The sequence below is a fragment of the Humulus lupulus genome, chromosome 5, assembly GCF_963169125.1.
Source record: "Humulus lupulus chromosome 5, drHumLupu1.1, whole genome shotgun sequence".
NCBI classification, from domain to species: domain Eukaryota; kingdom Viridiplantae; phylum Streptophyta; class Magnoliopsida; order Rosales; family Cannabaceae; genus Humulus; species Humulus lupulus.
The window spans coordinates 75,462,023-75,481,640 of record NC_084797.1 but is presented as its reverse complement, the minus strand read 5'-3'; positions in this window follow the sequence as shown (position 1 = coordinate 75,481,640).

The following is a 19,618-nucleotide window of genomic DNA, read 5'->3' as shown; positions in this document are numbered from 1 at the left end:
AATGAAAGTGACGAAATACTCAAAACCACCCTTGGCTTGTACATTCAAAGGTCCACAAACATCTGAATGAATTAGTCTAAGTGGTTCCTTAGCCCTATCACCCTTTGCAGAGAATGGGCGCTTGGTCAGTTTGCCTTCTAGACAAGATTCACAGAAAGGTAATTCACCTAAGGTTAGTCCCCTCAAAGGCCCTTCCTTTGTAAGTCTTTGAATCCTATCATAGCCAATGTGACCTAGTCACAAATGCCATAAATATGTCATGTTATGACATTTATTGGTCCTAGGTTTAGGTACTTTGAATAAATCATTGTTAAGAGCGAGGGGTTTGTTAGGTCACAGAATATAAAGCCCGTTTTCCAAACATGCAATATACAATTGTGATCCATTGAAAGAATATTTATATTAGAATTGTGAAAGTCATAACAAATTGTTCTAATTGCAACATGTAAATTGAAATTAAATTTCTACTAAAATTCATAATAAAAAATACATCTTTCAAAATTAAATATTTATTTCCAAACTTCAGACAAGCTCTTCCTCTAGCTTGGACCGCAACGAACGCTCCAATCCCAACTCTAAGCTTTAAGCCGCCTTTGTCCACTTCCTCCCACGATTCAAGAATCTGTAAAGAATTACAAACATGGTTAGTAGATCCAGAATCAATAATCCAAACAGATTTATCATTCCCTAAAACACATGTTTCCAACATAAATGAATTAAAATCATTACCTTTGTTTTTTTCTGATAGAAACTGTTAGGGTTTTATGCCCTAATTAAAACCCAATTTCTTTGTAATCTCATTTATTATCAATAAAAGAATAGAAATCATTTTTTGACTTGGTCAATCACTTTGCTCGCATGTTTTATTTTCATGATTATTTGATTAATATATACTTCTATTAACTCCCGAGCATATAGCTAATTGTATTTATAGTGACATAATCAGAGTGGAATATAAATATGATTATATGTTCAAAATAAGTCAGTCCTAAGATTAGTCAGAGCACAAGATTTACACTGACTTACCAATCTATGATATGATCTACTTACACATTGTAGTGTTATGTTCTTTCGAGAACATTAGCAAAGTAGACAAGATCAGAAGTATTTGCTGCATCGGACAGGACTGATATTGATAGTAGATAGGATAAGTAAACATACTGTTATTATCTATTCTAGTCATATCATATAGTTGACCACAGGTCAATTCAATCTCAATTATGAGTGGTTAGTATTCTAACTTATTGTATTATTTGAGTTCTTTCACTTGTTCGTTACCAGCTGTGGACTAGCCCATACTTACATCTTGAGAACTTGGTAGTATAATTGAGTGGGAGTGTTAATCATATATATGAACTTCTATAGCTTCTGATGAAGAAGTGAAATGATGGTTTCGTTTTAGTTTCATTCAAGGTACAAAATGATAGAGATCTCATTTCAGTAATTAATATTAGTTTACTAAAATATCATTTACAAGGAACTAAGTGTTTTAAGGATAAAATACAATGAGGGGTAAAAGGGTATTTTAGTCCCATCTCATTGTAGACCATCTATAGAGGATTGAGTAACAATTATGGTTGTAACAATGGATAATAACGTATCTATATTGCTCATAGAGCGTTCTATGAACTCAAGAGTGCAATTCCGAGTCTTTAGTGGAGTCACAAGGAATTAATAAGTTAGTAAATTTATTTGTTAGATTTATGATAACTTATTGGAGCTGGATTTCATAGGCCCATGGTCCCCACTGTACCTTGGATAAAATCATCAAGACAGTCTCAATTAATTGATTTAATTATCAAAGTTGACCACATCAATTTTTGATAGTTTCACAGAGTTATACAATTTAAAGAAGAAAAGAGAAATTATGGCAGATTTATTAATTAAGATAAATTGGTATCTAAATTAATAAATAAGTTTAAATCCAGATTCAAATTATAAATAATTAATTCGATAAAGGATTTAAATAATTATTTAATTAATTAAATCAATAGAAAATAACACAGGCATTGATTTTAAGTCCAACGAGCTTACAATCAAATGGGAAACTTCACGGGCCTAAAGCCCATGACAATTTTGACCTAGGGTTGTTAATTGTCTATTATTTTGTTGCTTTTATAATTAAATAAATGACCTAAATGAGTCTATAAAAGGAATGTTAAGTGAGAGTTGAAATAAGATGACAGACACTGGTTTTCTAATAGGTTTTGGATTCTCTCTAAACGTAAGTCCTTTTCTAAGCCTTCTTGTTCTTTTCTCTTCTTCTCTCTGTATCTATCTCATTTTTTTGAGAATTTTCCACCCTAATTTAGGTGATCCTAAGGATACTTCGGAAGGCTGTGATCAAAATTGAAGATCAGTTTAATTTCTTGGTAATACTCTGCGACAGAAAGGATACAAGGGTTAGAGAAACTGAAGGAATGACTCATTCATTGCGTTGCGTATAATGTAAGTATTTTTATCATTATTTCTCTTTGAATTCAATTTTAGAAATATGTTCTAGGTTATCTCATATTAATTTATTTAATATTATATCTACGTGAAAATAAATAAAGATCATGTAAAAGTTTCCCAACAACTAGCCTCGGAGCCTTTGGTAATCTTTATTTTAATCCATGAACATGTTAAAAATAGAATTATTTGATGTGATGAGTAATTGGATTTCATGATTTTATGAAGCATATTGAATTCTATGTGATTATTAGCAATTTTTAGGTTATTTTGTTGTGTTTTCTATGCCATTAATTTCTATATATGTTTTATTTTGTGTAAAACATGATAAAAATTAATTAGAAAATGGTTTTGGTTTGAAAAATTGCACACAGAAAAAATTTCGAATTTTTTTGACCTGACTGCCCATGCATGCGCGCACCCGCGCACCCACCCACGTACCCGCCCACATGCCTGCGTGCGTGCACCTGCCACCGCACTTGCATCCCTTGCAGCCTAACCAATCCGCGCCTGCACACCTGCACACGGTGAACAGTACCCTTCATCCATAATTTTTTTTTAATTTTTTTTAAATTAAAGAAATAAAAATGTGAAAATTAATTATTTATAATCAAAGCCAAAAATATTAGATTTGTTTTGCATTTAAGATATTTTTGTTGGTTGAGATTTAAATAATTAGATATTTTTACAAAGATTCAAATTCAAATTTAAAAATAGACTAACAACTTAATTTTGAATATTTTAATATATTAAAATATTAGAATTAAGATATCAAATATTTAAGATATTTTGTTTTAAATACTTGTTATTTTTTTAAAATCTTTATGTGAAAATATAAATATCTGTTTATTCTATAGTTTTTAATATTTAAATTATTTGAAATTTGTTAGTTAGATATTTTCATGGATATTTAAATTTGTTTAACTGTTTTGAGATATTTTAGGGTTGTTATAACTATTAATATACTTTTTTTAATGGTTAAAATATTAGTTTATAGTTGTATCAACACAAGATATTTTTTTTAAAAACATTTAAGATATTGATTTTAAAGTTTAAAATTAGTTAAATTTTGAAAAATATCATTTTTTCAACCAATTAATTAAATATATATTTTTTAATAAATGAGATTTAAATTAACTTTGGTTAATTGTTGATATATCCTATTTAAATTAAATTGATATTTTTTTTCAAATTAACCTCAACCAAGTTGATTATTGATAAATGAAATTTAAATTAACTATCGTTAATTGTTGATAAATTTCATTTAAATTGACTTATTTTTGTAAAAATTTAATTAATTCAAATTTTTTATAAATTCTAGATAATTAATTGTGATATTTTTGCAAATGAAATAAATTGTGGTATTTTTGTATAAACTCATAGACTAGATCATATAGTAACATGATTAGGCCCATCCAATTATAACATGTCTGTTTGTACTATATGTGGTATTTTTGCAATTGGGCTTAGATGCATATAGTGGCCCATATATTTGTTAGATATATGGATTTTGAAAAATAAAATAGTCATCAAATGATAGGTTTTATTTGGGCCCATTAAAAAATGTAAAGTTTAAATTCCTCTTTTGTGGGCGGTTCCACTCGTGAAGGCTCATTTGCTTTGCATGACTATAGTGGGCCTAATCAATTTATAAAAATTAATAAAACAAAGTTTTAAATTCCTGTCTTTTGGACCTTGTATGAAAGTATGGGGGCGTTTGTAGTGGGAACGACATACTGGACCTAGCCCTCCTCCGTACAAGCTCAATTGTTAAGGCCCATTTACTTGAGTTGGACTTAATTGTATAAGTTCATTATATTAGTTAAACCTAAATATTGATTAGCAACAAATTAATTCTAAATTAATTGAATTTGTTTCAATGTGACACTTTAGAATTAATAGGAAATTAAAGGATTTTGGTTTTAAAAATTAATTTTTTTCAATTTTTCGGAGAACCATAGTCATTAATTTTCTAAAAATAAATAATAAAAATACTATTTTTAATTTTATAATGACCTTATTTTAAGAATTATATTCGATTTCCACCGTTGGTTTAACAAAGTCAATAGCTTAATGAGGCATCGAGACGCTTTGATTCGTCCCCCTACGGAAGGTGTTCATTAGTTATTTTGACAAGGATAGATTTCGAAAGATAGATAATTATAGGTCAAATTCTACTAAACTCACCCCTACGGTGACTACTAGGATTAAATTTATTAATTATCGAAACTGTGGGTCTTGCTCATAAAATAAGAGATTCTGTTTTCTTATTTTGGTGGAATAGTAGGTTGTTAATAATGGTGTCCATTATTAAATATGTTTACAACTTTATTTACATAGTGGTATTTTTTACTCTTGCCAACTGGGACAAGGATATCATAGATTAGTTAAAAACCTAAAGAAATAGAGATATGATTATTTTGGTATTTTTTTCACATATCTTACATATTTCTTATATATGTTGTGCTATTTCTGGAAATTTGTGTGAATAAGAGTTTTATTGAGCAAAAGTGATTGATTTCTATTTTATTGATAATAAGTAGTTTTAAGTATGGCTGTATCTACTCCCATCCTTTCTCAACATTCGATGGAGAAACTCACTGGAGAAAACTTCCTTAAATAGAAAAAAACATCAACATTGTGTTGATTGGTGACAACTTCGAATTCGTCATGACTGAGGAATCCCCAAAATAAGCATCGTCTCCGCACGTTCTTGATGGCACCATAAATGCTTGAACGAGCACCGTCTCCGCACATTCGTGATGGCACCGTAAATGTTCGGATAGCACCATCTCCGCACGTTCGTGATGGCATCGTAAATGCTCGGATGGCACCGTGTTCGCACGTTCGTGATCAACTCAACTACGGTCTGACGCGACTCATGAACGAGCTTCAGATTATTGAGCCTATCATGGGTGGACTTAGTAAGGGAGAAGAAAATAAGACTACTGTTGTTGCTGCTGATCCAGCTAAGGCTGAAGCAAACCCAGCTTCATCTTCGAAAGATGGAAACAAGAGGAATGATGGACAAAATAACAACCCCAAGCCTGCAAAGGCTGCAAAGACGAGTGCACAACCAAATGTATAGGCGCCTAAGGGGAAAACAAGAAAACAAGAAAGGTAAGATAAGTGTTTCACTGCAAAGAGAAGGGGCATTGGAAACGAGATTGCCCCAAGTTTCAAGCAGCGAAAAACAAAGGTCATGATTATAGTTCATTTATCTTAGAAACATGTGTTTTAGAGAATGATAAATCCGTTTAGATTATTGATTATGGATCTACTAACCATGTTTGTAACTCTTTACAACTTCTTGAATCGTGGGAGGAAGTGGACGAAGGCGGCTTAAATCTTACAGTTGGGAACAGAGTGTTCATTGCGGTCCAAGTTAGAGGAAGAGCTCATCTGAAGTTTGGAAATAAATTTTTAATTTTAAAAGATGTATTTTTAATCCTGGATTTTAGTAGAAATTTAATTTTAGTTTCCATGTTGCAATTAGAATGATTTGTTATAATTTTCACAAGTTCTAATATATCTATTTCTTTCAATGGATCACAATTGTGTATTGCATGTTTGGAAAACGAGCTTTATATTCTAGGACCTAACGAACCCCTCTCTCTTAACAATGATTTATTCAAAGTACCTAAACCTAGGAACAATAAACGTCAAAAGACCGATAATGATAATATGATGTATTTATTGCACTTGAGACTAGGTCACATTGGCTATGATAGGATTTAGAGACTTACAAAGGACAGGCATTTGAGGGCACTCACCTTAGGTGAATTACCTATCTGTGAATCTTGTCGAGAAGGCAATCTGACCAATCGTACATTCTCTACAAAGGGTGATAGGGCCAAAGATCCACTTAGACTTGTGCATTCAGATGTTTGTGGACCTTTGAATGTACAAGGCAGGGGTGGTTTTGAGTATTTCATCATTTTCATTGACAATTACTCTAGATACTCATGTATTTACCTAATGCATAGGAAATCAGAAACATTTTCAAAGTTTCAGGAATTCCAAGCAATGTCTCAAAACCAATTAGGTCAAACGTTAAAGATCTTGCGATATGATATAGGTGGAGAATATTTGGATATGCAGTTCCAAGATCATTTAACTGAACTTGGGATTTTATCACAACTTATTGCCCTAGGTACTCTGCAACAAAATGGTGAAGCAGAATGCAGGAACAGAACTTTATTGGAAATGGTTAGATGCATGCTTAGTTACTCAACTCTACCAACTTCATTCTAGGGACATGCAATTGAAACCGTGAAAGACATTCTCAATGTCGTGCCGTCTAAATTAATCCCCCAAAACACCTTTAGAACATTGGAATGGTCATGAACCTAGTTTACACCATTATAGAATATGGGGGTGTCCCGCCCACGTCCTGAGGAAAAAGGAGGAAAAGCTAGAATCACAAATTGAAGTTTGCATGTTTGTTGGCTATCCTAAAGGTACTCGGGGTGGACTTTTCTATAGTCATTCAGAAAAGAAAGTGTTTACTTCTACGAATGCTACTTTTCTGGAAAATGACTATGTCCACAAGTTCAAACTACACAGCAAAGTAGTTTTAGATGAGATGGTTAAAGAATTGACTCCAACCAATGTTCCATCATCATCAACGTAAGTTGATGATGAAATTCCCACTCTTCATGTCCAACCGACGCAAGTAAATTTCAATGAAAAAAGTACCACTTTTCCTGAGCAAACAGTCACAGAGCCTCGTCGTAGTGGGAAAGTTTCTAGGAGTCCAGTTGGCTATGGTTCAGATGGTGAAACCAATATGGTTTTTCGAGACACTAGTGATGATGATCAATTGTCTTTCAAACAGGCAATGGATAGCCCTGAAAAGGAACTATGGCTCGACGCCATGAAACAGGAAATGGAGTCCATGTAATCAAGTTTTGTTTGGGATCTTGTGGAAGCACCTAGTGACTTTAGGGCCATTGGGTGCAAGTAGATCTACATTAAGAAATGAGATGATGATGGCAAATTCGAGACTTATAAAGCTCGATTTGTGGCAAAGCGTTATACCCAATGAGAAGGCTTGGACTATGAGGAAACTTTTAGTCAAGTAGCCATGCTCTAATCCATTCACATCCTCCTATCCATAGCAGCACTCTCGACTATGAGATCTGGAAAATGGATGTTAAGACAACTTTTCTTAATGGAAAGCTTGACAAAGTCATTTATATGGATTAGCCAAAATGATTTAAAGTAGCTGCACAAGAAGGAAAAGTTTGCAAACTAAATAGGTCCATCTATGGACTTAAGCAAGCTTCTCGTTCCTGGAATCTTAGGCTTGAGGAAATAATCAAAACCTATGGCATTGAACAAAACATTGATGAGCCTTGGTTTACCAACTGAAGGCAAATCAAATAGTGTTATTGGTTGTTCTTTTTGTAGATGATATCTTACTCATTGGAAATAATGTTAAGAAATTGTCAGATGTGAAGAATTGGCTGAGCACTCAATTCCAGATGAAGGATTTCAGTGAAGCAAGTTATGCTCTAGGTATACAAATCATAAGGGATAGAAAGAACAGGCTCTTAGCTCTTTCTCAAGCAGCTTACATAGATAAAGTGCTTGAACGCTTCTCAATGACAAATTCCTAGAAAGGACGTTTACTGTCCCGCCATGGAATTCATCTTTCAAAGAAGCAGTCTCCTCAGACTCCTGAAGAGGAAGATGCAATGAGAAATGTTCCTTACGCATCTGTAGTTGGAAGTTTGATGCATGACATGTTGTGTACTAGACCAGATATCTGATATGCAGTGGGAGATGTGAGCAGGTATAAGTCAAACCCAAGACCGAAACATTGGATAACAACTAAGCATATCCTGAAGTATTTAAGGCGGACTAGGGATTATATGTTAGTCTACAAGGGTTGTGTTCTGAACCCTGTAGGCTACACCGATTTAGATTTTCAAACTGATGTTGATGATAGGAAGTCTACTTCTGAAATGGTGTTTACTCTTGGGGGTGGAGCTGCGATATGGAGAAGCATAAAGCAGTCTGTAATCTCAGATTCCACCATGGAGGCTGAGTACATAACCGCATCAGAAGCAGCTAAGGAAATAGTCTGGCTAAATAAGGTTCTATTTGGATCTTGGTGTTATTCCAGAAATGGATAAACCACTTGTGTTGTTTTGTGAGAATACAGGAGCGATAGCCAACTTGAAAGAACCTCGTAGTCACAAGAGGAGTAAGCATATAGAAAGGAAGTATAACATTATTTGAGAATATGTGGCCAGGGGAGATGTGAAGGTTATGAAGATTGCATCTGAAGAAAATCTTGCGGATCTGTTTACAAAGACACTACCAGAAGCTACATTTGATATGCATATCAAGGAAATGGGATTAGTAGAATTAAGGCATTAGTTTCAATTAGGGAAAGTGGGAGTTTGTTAGGGCTTTATTCCCTAATTAAAACTCAATTTCTTGGTAATCTCATTTATTATCAATAAAAGAATAGAAATTAATTTTTTACTTGGTCAATCACTTTGCTCACATGTTTTATTTTCATGATTATTTGTAAACTTCTATTAAATCCCGAGCATATAGCTAATTGTATTTATAATGACGTAGTCATAGTGGAATATAAATATGATTATATGTTCAAAATAAGTCAGTCCTAAGATTAGTCCGTGCACAGGATTTACACTGACTTGCCATTCTACGATATGATCCACTCACACATTGCAGTGTTATGTTCTTTCTAGAACATTAGCAAAGTAGATAAGATCAGATGTATTCGTTGCATCGGACATGACCGATATTGACAGTAGAAAGGATAAGTAAACATACCGTTATTATCTATTCTAGTCATATCATATAGTTGACCATAGTCCAATTCAATCTCAATTCTAAGTGGTCAGTATTCTAACTGATTGTATTATTTGAGTTCTTTGACTTGTTCGTTATCAGCTTACCCTACTGACTAGCCCATACCTACATCTTGGGAACTTGGTAGTATAATAGAGTGGGAGTGTTAATCATAGATATGAACATCTATAGCTTCTGATGAAGAAGTGAAATGATGATTTCCTTATAGGTTGGTTCAAGGTGCTAAATGATAGAGATCTCATTTCAGTAATTAATATTAGTTTACTAAAATATCATTTACAAGGAACTAAGTGTTTTAAGGATAAAATACAATGAAAGGTAAAACGGTATTTTAGTCCCATCTCCTTGTAGACCGTCTATAGAGGATTGAGTGACAATTATGGTTTTAAAAATGGATAATTAATATCGTATCTGTATTTATTATAGAGTGTTCTATGAATTCAAGAGTACAATTCTGAGTCTTTAGTGGAGTCACAAGGAATTAATAAGTTAGTAAATTTTTTGTTAGATTTATGATAACTTATTGGAGCTTGATTTCATAGGCCCATGGTCCCCACTGTTCCTAGGATAAAATCATCTAGATAGTCTCAATTAATTGATTTAATTATCAATTATAATTATTAAAGTTGACCAAGTCAATTTTGGATAGTTTCACAGAGTTATACAATATAGAGGAGAAAAGAGAAATTATGGCAGATTTATTAATTAAGATAAATTGGTATCTAAATTAATAAAAATTCTAAATCAATGTTCAAATTATAAATAATTAATTTGATAAAGGATTTAATTAATTAAATCAATTGAAAATAATACAGGTCTTGATTTTAAGTCCAGTGGGCTTATAATTAAATGGGAAATTTCACGGGCCTAAAGCCCATGATAATTTTGACCTAGGGCTATTAATTGACTATTATTTAATTGATTTTTTAATTAAATAAATGACATAAATGAGTCTATAAAAGGAATGTTAAGTGAGAGTTGAAATAAGATGACAGACACTGGTTTTCTGATAGGTTTTAGATTCTCTCTAAACATAAGTCATTTTCTAAGCCTTATTGTTCTTTTCTCTTCTTCTCTCTGTATCTATCTCATGTGTTGAGAATTGCCCACTATAGTCTAGGTGATCGTAAGGATACTTTGGAAGGCTGTGAAGAAAATTAAAGATCGGTTCAGTTTCTTTGTAATACTCTGCAACAAAAAGGATACAAGGGTTAGAGAAACTGAAGGTAGGACTCATTCATTCCGCTACATATAATGTAAGTATTTTTATCATTATTTCTATTTGAATTCAATTTTAGAAATATATTCTAGGTTATCTCATATTAATTTGTTAAATATTAGATCTACATGAAACTAAATAAAGATCATGTATAAGTTTCCTAATTGAAACTTGGGGAAATCTTATTTCCAATGCCCTTTCTCTTTGCAATGATTGCACTTACCTATACCTTTCTTGTTTTTCTTGTTCTTCCCCTTAGGCATCTGTGCACTTGTCTTTGCAACTTTTGCAGGCTTGAGGTTGTTGTTTTGTCCATCTTTCTTCTTGTTTTCAGCTTTGAAAGATGAAGCTTGGTTAGCTTCAGCCTTAGCTGGATCAGCAGCTGCAGCAGTAGTCCTCTTTTCTCCTCCCTTACTGTATCCACTCATGATAGACTCAAAAGTCTGAAGCTCGTTCATGGGTTTTGTCAGACTATAGTTGAGTTTATTCAACACATAGTTGGTGGTGAATGGCAGGAAAGCTGGAGAGAGACTGTTGAGGATTAAGCTGACTTGAGTTTCCTCATCTATTATTGCTCCATGCAGTTCAACTTCCTGAAAGTAGTTTGTCATTTTGATCAGATGATCGCGAACATGTAGAGATGTTTCCATCTGAGCATTGGAATATTTCTTGATGGCCTCAAAACGAGTCTGCACAGACTTTGCACCGAATATGTCTTGGAGCTGATCCATGATTTCGTAGGCTGTCTCGACAGTCTCTATCTTTGTCTTGAGCGTGTCGACCATACTAGTCAACATGTAGTGTCATGCCATGTTATTAGCTGCCTGCCAACACTCATATTTATCTCTTACAGACTTATGAGCTCCTTCAGCTGGAACTTTTGGGGATTTCTCAGTCATGACGAACTCGACGTTGTCACCAATCAACACTATGTTGACATTCTGCTTCCATTTAAGGAAGTTTTCTCCAGTGAGTTTCTGTAATGCCCTGCTTACTCCAAGACTGTTATTGTGAGCTTTGAACCGTGCTTAACTCGCTAATCGAGTTCTTTGGTTATAAATGTGCAACTAGGTGTTATTAATAGGTTAAGGTGAAAAACTAATCAAAAAGGAAAGTATATATTTTATTTATAACATAAAATTGTTCATGGGCCCATAAAATCATTTAAAAGTTATTTACAATCCAAAACGGTCATTACAGTGTAAAAATTATAACCCGCTGACCTAAGCAGCAAAAATAGGGTTAACCCCCTAGTTCCTCCGAGAAACTCCTTGGCCGTGGTGGTCAAGCGGCCGCATATGTACACATCGCCACCTAAGCCCTCCACTCATGGCTGGGTGAGCTTTTCTTTCCCTTTACCTGCACCACATAGCACCCGTGAGCCAAGGCTCAGCAAGAAAAATCATTACTGCATGTATATATATTATCAAACAATGATCATGATAATCATCCAGGACTTATAGCCCTAAACAGATGAGTGACAAATGTGTAAGTCACTAATGAGGGTTCCACATCCTTAGTAAATGAGTGACCAGGGAATCACTAACTTAAACCAGATGAGTGACTGATGAGGAAGTCACTAATGTAAATAAGATGAGTGACCATGGAGTAACTAGTGTAGGTCCCGTACCATTAGCCATGTGACGGTGCAGTCACCTGGGCCTTCTGGCCCTGGCTCTGAGTGACTAGTCATGGAACTAGACAAGCGCTTTTAGTTTTCATCGAACTTGGGGTCGGTCTAGCATTAATGCTCATGATGAGTCATGAAATGTTGATGTCGATTAGATCTAATCTTTATCGGCTTGCGTTAAACACGCTAAAACCATTCTTGACTCTTAAGCCAATACCATACGACCGGTGCTCAATACTACTGCCGAACTTGACTAGTAAGTCACAGCTTCACAGTTACTACTGACACCATCACCGATTCTGACTAATAAGTCAGTGCCATTCACAAGTAAGCAATATTTTCTAAGAATTTGATATGCAATCAATTTCCACATTTAAACACTCAACATGCCTCGTGAATAACCACGCATGTCACATATAGGGTGCAGTTTTCTTACCTCTGATTCGAGCGTGAATAATAAAAGAACGACCCATGAGAATGATCAGTCCTTTGATCCCTTATCGATTACCTAGTCATAACCAAGAATGGAATTCCATCAATAAATTGAGTAATAAAAGGTTCTCCGACCAAGACCTAGCCTCCAGGACATCGAACCCTACTAAATCGGGTAGTAGGAACGATCCCGAGGCCTAAGGTTTGAGTGCCCATGATCAAAACACTACTTTGGCCACAAATGCCCTCAAGCTCCGCGACCCCACCTCACTGAGCTGCAGCCCCCATCCATGATAGAGGCGCCAGCCTCAAGCACCTGCCCCAAGCACCGCAGCCAGCCTCCCATAGTGTCAGCACCACCACTCACTTGCACCAAGCTCGGGCCACGGCGCCCAAGAACAGGGTCGCGGCCCCACCTGGAAACTCAGCCATAACCTCATTTTCCCACTTTTAAATCCTTCTAATAACCTACTCAAACATTTCCAAATAAAAAAATAAAAGTTCCCAAGCATCACAATGATCCAAAATCATCAAATCCCAAGGCTCAAACAAATCAAAAACTCATCAACACATAAAATCCAAATCAGAGCTTAGAAACTCAAAAACTCAAAACTTAATGCTTGGATTACCTTTGATTATGTTGTTTCTCGCTAAATCCTTTGGTTAAAAAGCTTCTAATCTTTCCTAGAATCGCTATGTCTTGATCCTCGCTTGATTCTGAATCCTAAAACTCAAGTTTCCTTCGAAAATAAGACGAACGATCAAAAGGAATAACGGGAGAAAGAGAAAAGGTGTTTGAACGTAGTTTTCCTTCTGACAGGTTACTTCAAGCTTAAGTAATCTCAAGTAAATCCTAATGCTCGGGGTCCCAAAAACGTCCCCGGGGGCAAAATAGTCAAAACTCCCAGAATTTCCTCCTGATCTCACTAACTCCCAATATATCATCAAATAATCATTCTCATTATCCAATATCCCAATAATTGACCACGTTATGACAAAACTGCTAACTTGCATCCTAAGATCGTCTAATGCTGAATAGCTCGAACATATCCACATAATAATGGGATCTCATCCATAAATCACAAACATGCACCAAAATATACAAATATGCCCTTAACGGTCCAAATTACCAAAATGCCCTTATGATTAAATGTGGACCCACATGCATGCATTCAACATATAATAATATAACTCACATAATCATGCACATAATCATTTAATGTCATAGTATATCAATTATGACCCTCTCGACCTACTAATCCAACCATTAAATCTCATTAGGAATTTTGGGGCATTACAGTTTCCCCATCGAAAGTTGAGAAAGGATGGGAGTAGACATAACCATACTTAAAACTACCGATTATCAATAAAATAAAAACCAATCACTTTGGCTCAATAAAACTTCTATTCACTCTAATTTCATGAAATAGCACAACATATACCATAAATATATAAGATATTAAATAAAAAATACCAAAATAATCATATCTCTATTTCTTTAGGTTTTTAATTATTCTATGACATTGTTGTCCCGGTTGGCGAGAGTCAAAATATATCATTAGTCAAATAGAGTTGCAAACTCATTTGATAATGGACACCATCATTAACAACCTACTATTCGATCAAAATAAGAAAACAAACAGTTTCGATAATCAATAGATTTAGTCCTAGTAGTCACCGTAGAGGTGAGTCTAGTAGAATTTGACCTATAATTATCTATCTTTCGAAATCTAACCTTGTCAAAATAACTAATGAACACCTTCCGTAGGGGGACGAATCAAAGCGTCTCTAGGCCCCATTAAGCTATTGACATTGTTAAACGAACGGTGGAGACCGAATATAATTTTTAAAATAAGCTCGTTATTAATTAAAAATAGTATTTTTATTATTATCTTTCAAAAATTAATAACTATGGTTCTCCAAAAAAATTGTAAAAATAAATTTTTAAAACCAAAGTCCTATAATCTTTTATTAATTCTAAAGTGTCACATTGAAACAAATTCAATTAATTTATAATTAATTTTTTGCTAATCAATATTTAGGTTTAACTAATATAATGAACCTATACAATTAAGTCCAACTCAGGTAAATGGGCCTTAACAATTGCGCTTGTATGGAGGAGGGCTGAGTCCAGTATGTCGTTCCCACTATAAAGGCCTCCAAACTTCCAAGTTGAATCACCCACAAGAGAGGAATTTAAACTTTACATTTTCTAATGGGCCGAAATAAAACATATCATTTTATGAATATTTTATTTTGCAAAATTCATATATTAAGCAAACATATGTGCCACTATATGCATCTAAGCCCAATTGTAAAAATATCACATATAATGCAAACAGACATGTTATAATTGGTTAGGCCTAATCATGTTACTATATGAGCAAGTCTATGAATTTATGCAAAAATACCACAATTAATTAATTTTCTAGAATTTATCCAAAATTTTGAATTAATTAAATTTTTTCAAAAATAAATAAGTCAATTTAAATGAAATTTATCAACAATTAACAAAAGTTAATTTAAATTTTATTTATCAACAATCAACTTAGTTTAGGTCGTTTTGAAACATATTAACTTAATTTAAATATGATTTATCAACAATTAACCAAATTTAATTTAAATCTCATTTATTAAAAAATATTTTATTAATTAGTTTAAAAAACATGATATTTTAAAAAAATTAACCAATTATAAATTTTTACAACAAATATCATCAGCTATTTTTGAAAAAATATCTTAAACAGTTAAACAAATTAAAATATCTATAAAAATATCTAGTCAACAAATTTTCAAATTTCAAATTATTTAAATATTAAAATCTATAGAATAATCAAATATTATTATTTTCAAATAAAAGATTACAAAAAAAAATATCAAGTATTAAAAAATATCTTTAATATCTAATAAGTTAATTCGAATATTTCAATATATAAAAATATTTAAAATTAATTAGTTAACTTATTTTTAAATTTGAATTTGAATCTTTGTAGAAAATATCTATTTTTTAAAAGACCAAACAACAAAAATATTGTATTTCAAAAAAGATATTTTTAAATAATAGAAAAGATCTGATATTTTTGTATTAACACATAAAATAATACATTCAAAAATCAAATTTTAAGAAAAATTTTATCGCAGGTCGCGACCTGTGAAAGTGGTGGTCGCGGCCACGAGACCAATTTGGGGAAAAAACTATGTTCTGGTGGCGGCCACAAGGTAATTATAGGCATAAGTTGTGCTCTAGCCGCGACCACAGCACAAAAAAAATGTTTTCAAGAAATATTTTGTGTAATTTTTCAACCCAAAAACGTTTTCTAAATAATTTTTATCATGTTTTACATCATATAAAGCATTTATAAAAATTATTTGCAAAGAAAACACAACAAAATAACCCAAATTTCCTAATGATCACATAACAATCAATATACTTCATAAAAACATGAAATCCATCCAATTACTCAACACATCAAATAATTCAATTTTACCATGTTCATGCATGAAAATAAATATTACCATAGGCTCTGTGGCCAGTTGTTGGGAAAACTTATACAGAATCTTGTTTATTTTCATGTAAATCTTATATTAAACAAATTAATATGAGACAACCTAGAACATGTTTCTAAAATTGAATTCATACAGAGATAATGATAAGAACACTTACATTATTGTGCAATAGAATGATTGAGTTCTTCCTTCAGTTTCTCTAACCCTTGTATCATTTCTGTTACAGGGTATAACCAAGAAACTTAACTAATCTTCAATGTTTTTCACAGTCTTCCAAAGTATCCATGGAATCAACTAGACTAGAATGGGCAATTCTCAACACATGAGATAGATACAAAGAGAAAAAGAATAGAAGAGAATATTGAGGCTTCGAAAAGGACTTATGCTGTAGAGAGAATCTAAAACCTAGAGCATCAAGAATAGATCTTTTGATTTTCTGTCAGATAGTCTTTCTGTGTTGGAGTTTTATGCCCTAATTAAAACCCTGTTTCTTTGTAATCTCATTTATTAAGAATAAAAGAATAGAAATCATTTTTTGACTTGGTCAATCACTTTGCTCACATGTTTTATTTTCATGATTATTTGTTTAATATAAATTTCTATTAAATCACGAGAATATAGCTAATAATATTTGTAGTGACGTAATCACAATAGAATATAAATATGATTATATGTTCAAAATAAGATAGTCCCAAGATAAGTCAGTGCACAGGATTTACACTGACTTACCAATCTACGATATGATCTACTTACACATTGTAGTGTTATGTTCTTTCCAAAACATTAGCAAAGTAGATAAGATCGGATGTATTTGTTACATCGGACTGGACCAGTATTGACACTAGATAGGATAAGTAAACATAGTATTATTATCTATTCTTGTCATATCATATAGTTTACCATAGGTCAATTCAAGCTCAATTCTTAGTGGTTAGTATTCTAACTAATTGTTTTATTTGAGTTCTTTCACTTGTTCGTTACCCGCTGCGGACTAGTCCATACTTACATCTTAGGAACTTGGTAGTATACTTGATCGGGAGTATTAATCATAGATATGAACTTCTATAGCTTCTGATGAATAAGTGAAACAATGGTTTCCTTTTAGTTTTGTTCAAGGTACTAAATGATAGAGAGATCTCATTTCAGTAATTAATATTAGTTTACTAAAATATCATTTACAAAGAACTAATTTTTTTAAGGATAAAATACAATGAGAGGTAAAATGGTATTTTAGTCCCATCTCATTGTAGACCATCTATAGAGGATTGAGTGACAATTATGGTTGTAACAATGGATAATTAATAATGTATCTATATTTCTTATAGAGCGTTCTATGATTCAAGAGTGCAATTCTGAGTCAATAGCGGAGTCATGAGGAATTAATAAGTTAGTAAATTTATTTGTTAGATTTATGATTACTTATTGGAGCTTGGTTTCATAGGCCCATGGTCCCCACTGTACCTTGGATAAAAACATCTAGATAGTCTCAATTAATTAATTTAATTATCAACTAGAATTATCAAAGTTGATCAGGTCAATTTTGGATAGTTTCACAGAGTTATACAATTTAGAGAAGAAAAGATAAATTATGGTAGATTTATTAATTAAGATAAATTGGTATCTAAATTAATAAATAAGTTTAAATCAATGTTCAAATTATAAATAATTAATTTGATAAAGGATTTGAATCATTATTTAATTAATGAAATCAATAGAAAATAATATTTGCCTTGATTTTAAGTCCAACGGGCTTATAATAAAATAGGAAATCTCACGGGCCTAAAGTCCATGATAATTTCGACCTAGGGCTGATATTATCTACTATTTTATTGATTTTTTTAATTAAATTAGATATCCTAATTGAGTTTATAAAAGGAGTTCTTAATGAGAGTTGAAAACATAAGGTTAATCACAAGTTTCTGATAGGTTTTAGATTCTCTCTAAACATAAGTTATTTTCTAAGCCTCATTGTTCTTTTCTTTTCTTCTCTCTATATCTATCTCATGTGTTGAGATTCTCCCACCCTAGTCTAGGTGATTTTAAGGATACTTTGGAAGACATTGAATATAATTGAATAACGGTTTAGTTTCTTGTTAATACTCTGCGACAGAAAGAATACAAGGGTTATAGAAACTGAAGAAATGACTCATTTATTCCGCTGCGTTTAATGTAAGTATTCTTATCATTATTTCTCTTTGAATTCAATTTTAGAAACATGTTCTAGGTTATCTCGTATTAACTTGTTTAATATTATATCTACATGAAAATAAATAAAGATCATGTATAAGTTTTCCCAAAAACTGGTATCAGAGCCTTTAGTAATCTTTATTTTCATGCATGAACATGTTAAAAATTGAATTATTTGATGTGTTTGAATAATTGGATGGGTATCATGATTTTATGAAGCATATTGAATTCTATGTGATTATTAACAATTTTTAAATTATTTCGTTGTGTTTTCTATGCCATTAATTTTTATATATGCTTTATTTGATGTAAAATATGGTAAAAGTTAATTAGAAAATGGTTTTGGTTTGAAAAATTGCACAAAAGAAAATTTTCGGAAAATTTGGTCTGGCTGCCCATGCGCGTGTGCACTAATGCGCGCACTGCCCTGCCACCGCGCGCGCACCTGTCACCGCATGCGCGCACACCTTGCCAGCTGCACACATGAATAGTACCCGTCATGGGTACTATTCACCCTTTTTTTTAAATTAAAGAAATTAAAATTTGAAATTGATTATAATCAAAGAAAAAAATATCAAATTTATTTTATCTTTTAAAATAAGATATTTTTGTTGGTTGAGATTAAAATAATTAGATATTTTCTACAAAGAATCAAATTCAAATTTAAAAATAGACTAACAACTTAATTTTAAATCCTTTAATATATTAAAATATTAGAATTAAGATATCAGATATTTAAGATATTTTCTACTAAATAATTGATATTTTTATTAAATCTTTATTTGAAAATATTCATATCTGTTTATTCTACGTTTTTAATATTTAAATTATTTGAAATTTGAATTTTGTTAGTTAGATATCTTTATAATATTTGAATTTGTTTAAATGTTTTGAGATATTTTAGGGTTGTTATAACTAATAATATTTTATATTTTTTTAATGGTTAAAATATTAAATTTTGAAAAATATCATTTTTTTCAACCAGTTATTAAAATATTTTTTTTAAATGGGATTTAAATTAAGTTTGGTTAATTTTTGATAAATCATATTTAAGTTAAATTAATATATGTTTCAAATTAACCTAAACCAAGTTGGTTGTTGATAAATGAAATTTAAATTAACTATCGTTAATTGATGATAAATTTCATTTAATTTGACTTATTTTTTGTAAAAATTTAATTAATTCCAATCATTTTGATAAATTCTAGATAATTAATTGTGATATTTTTGCAAATGAAATAAATTGTGTTGTTTTTGCATAAATTCATAGAAGTGCTCATATAGTAACATGATTAGGCCCATCCAATTATAACATGTCTGTTTACACTATATGTAGTATT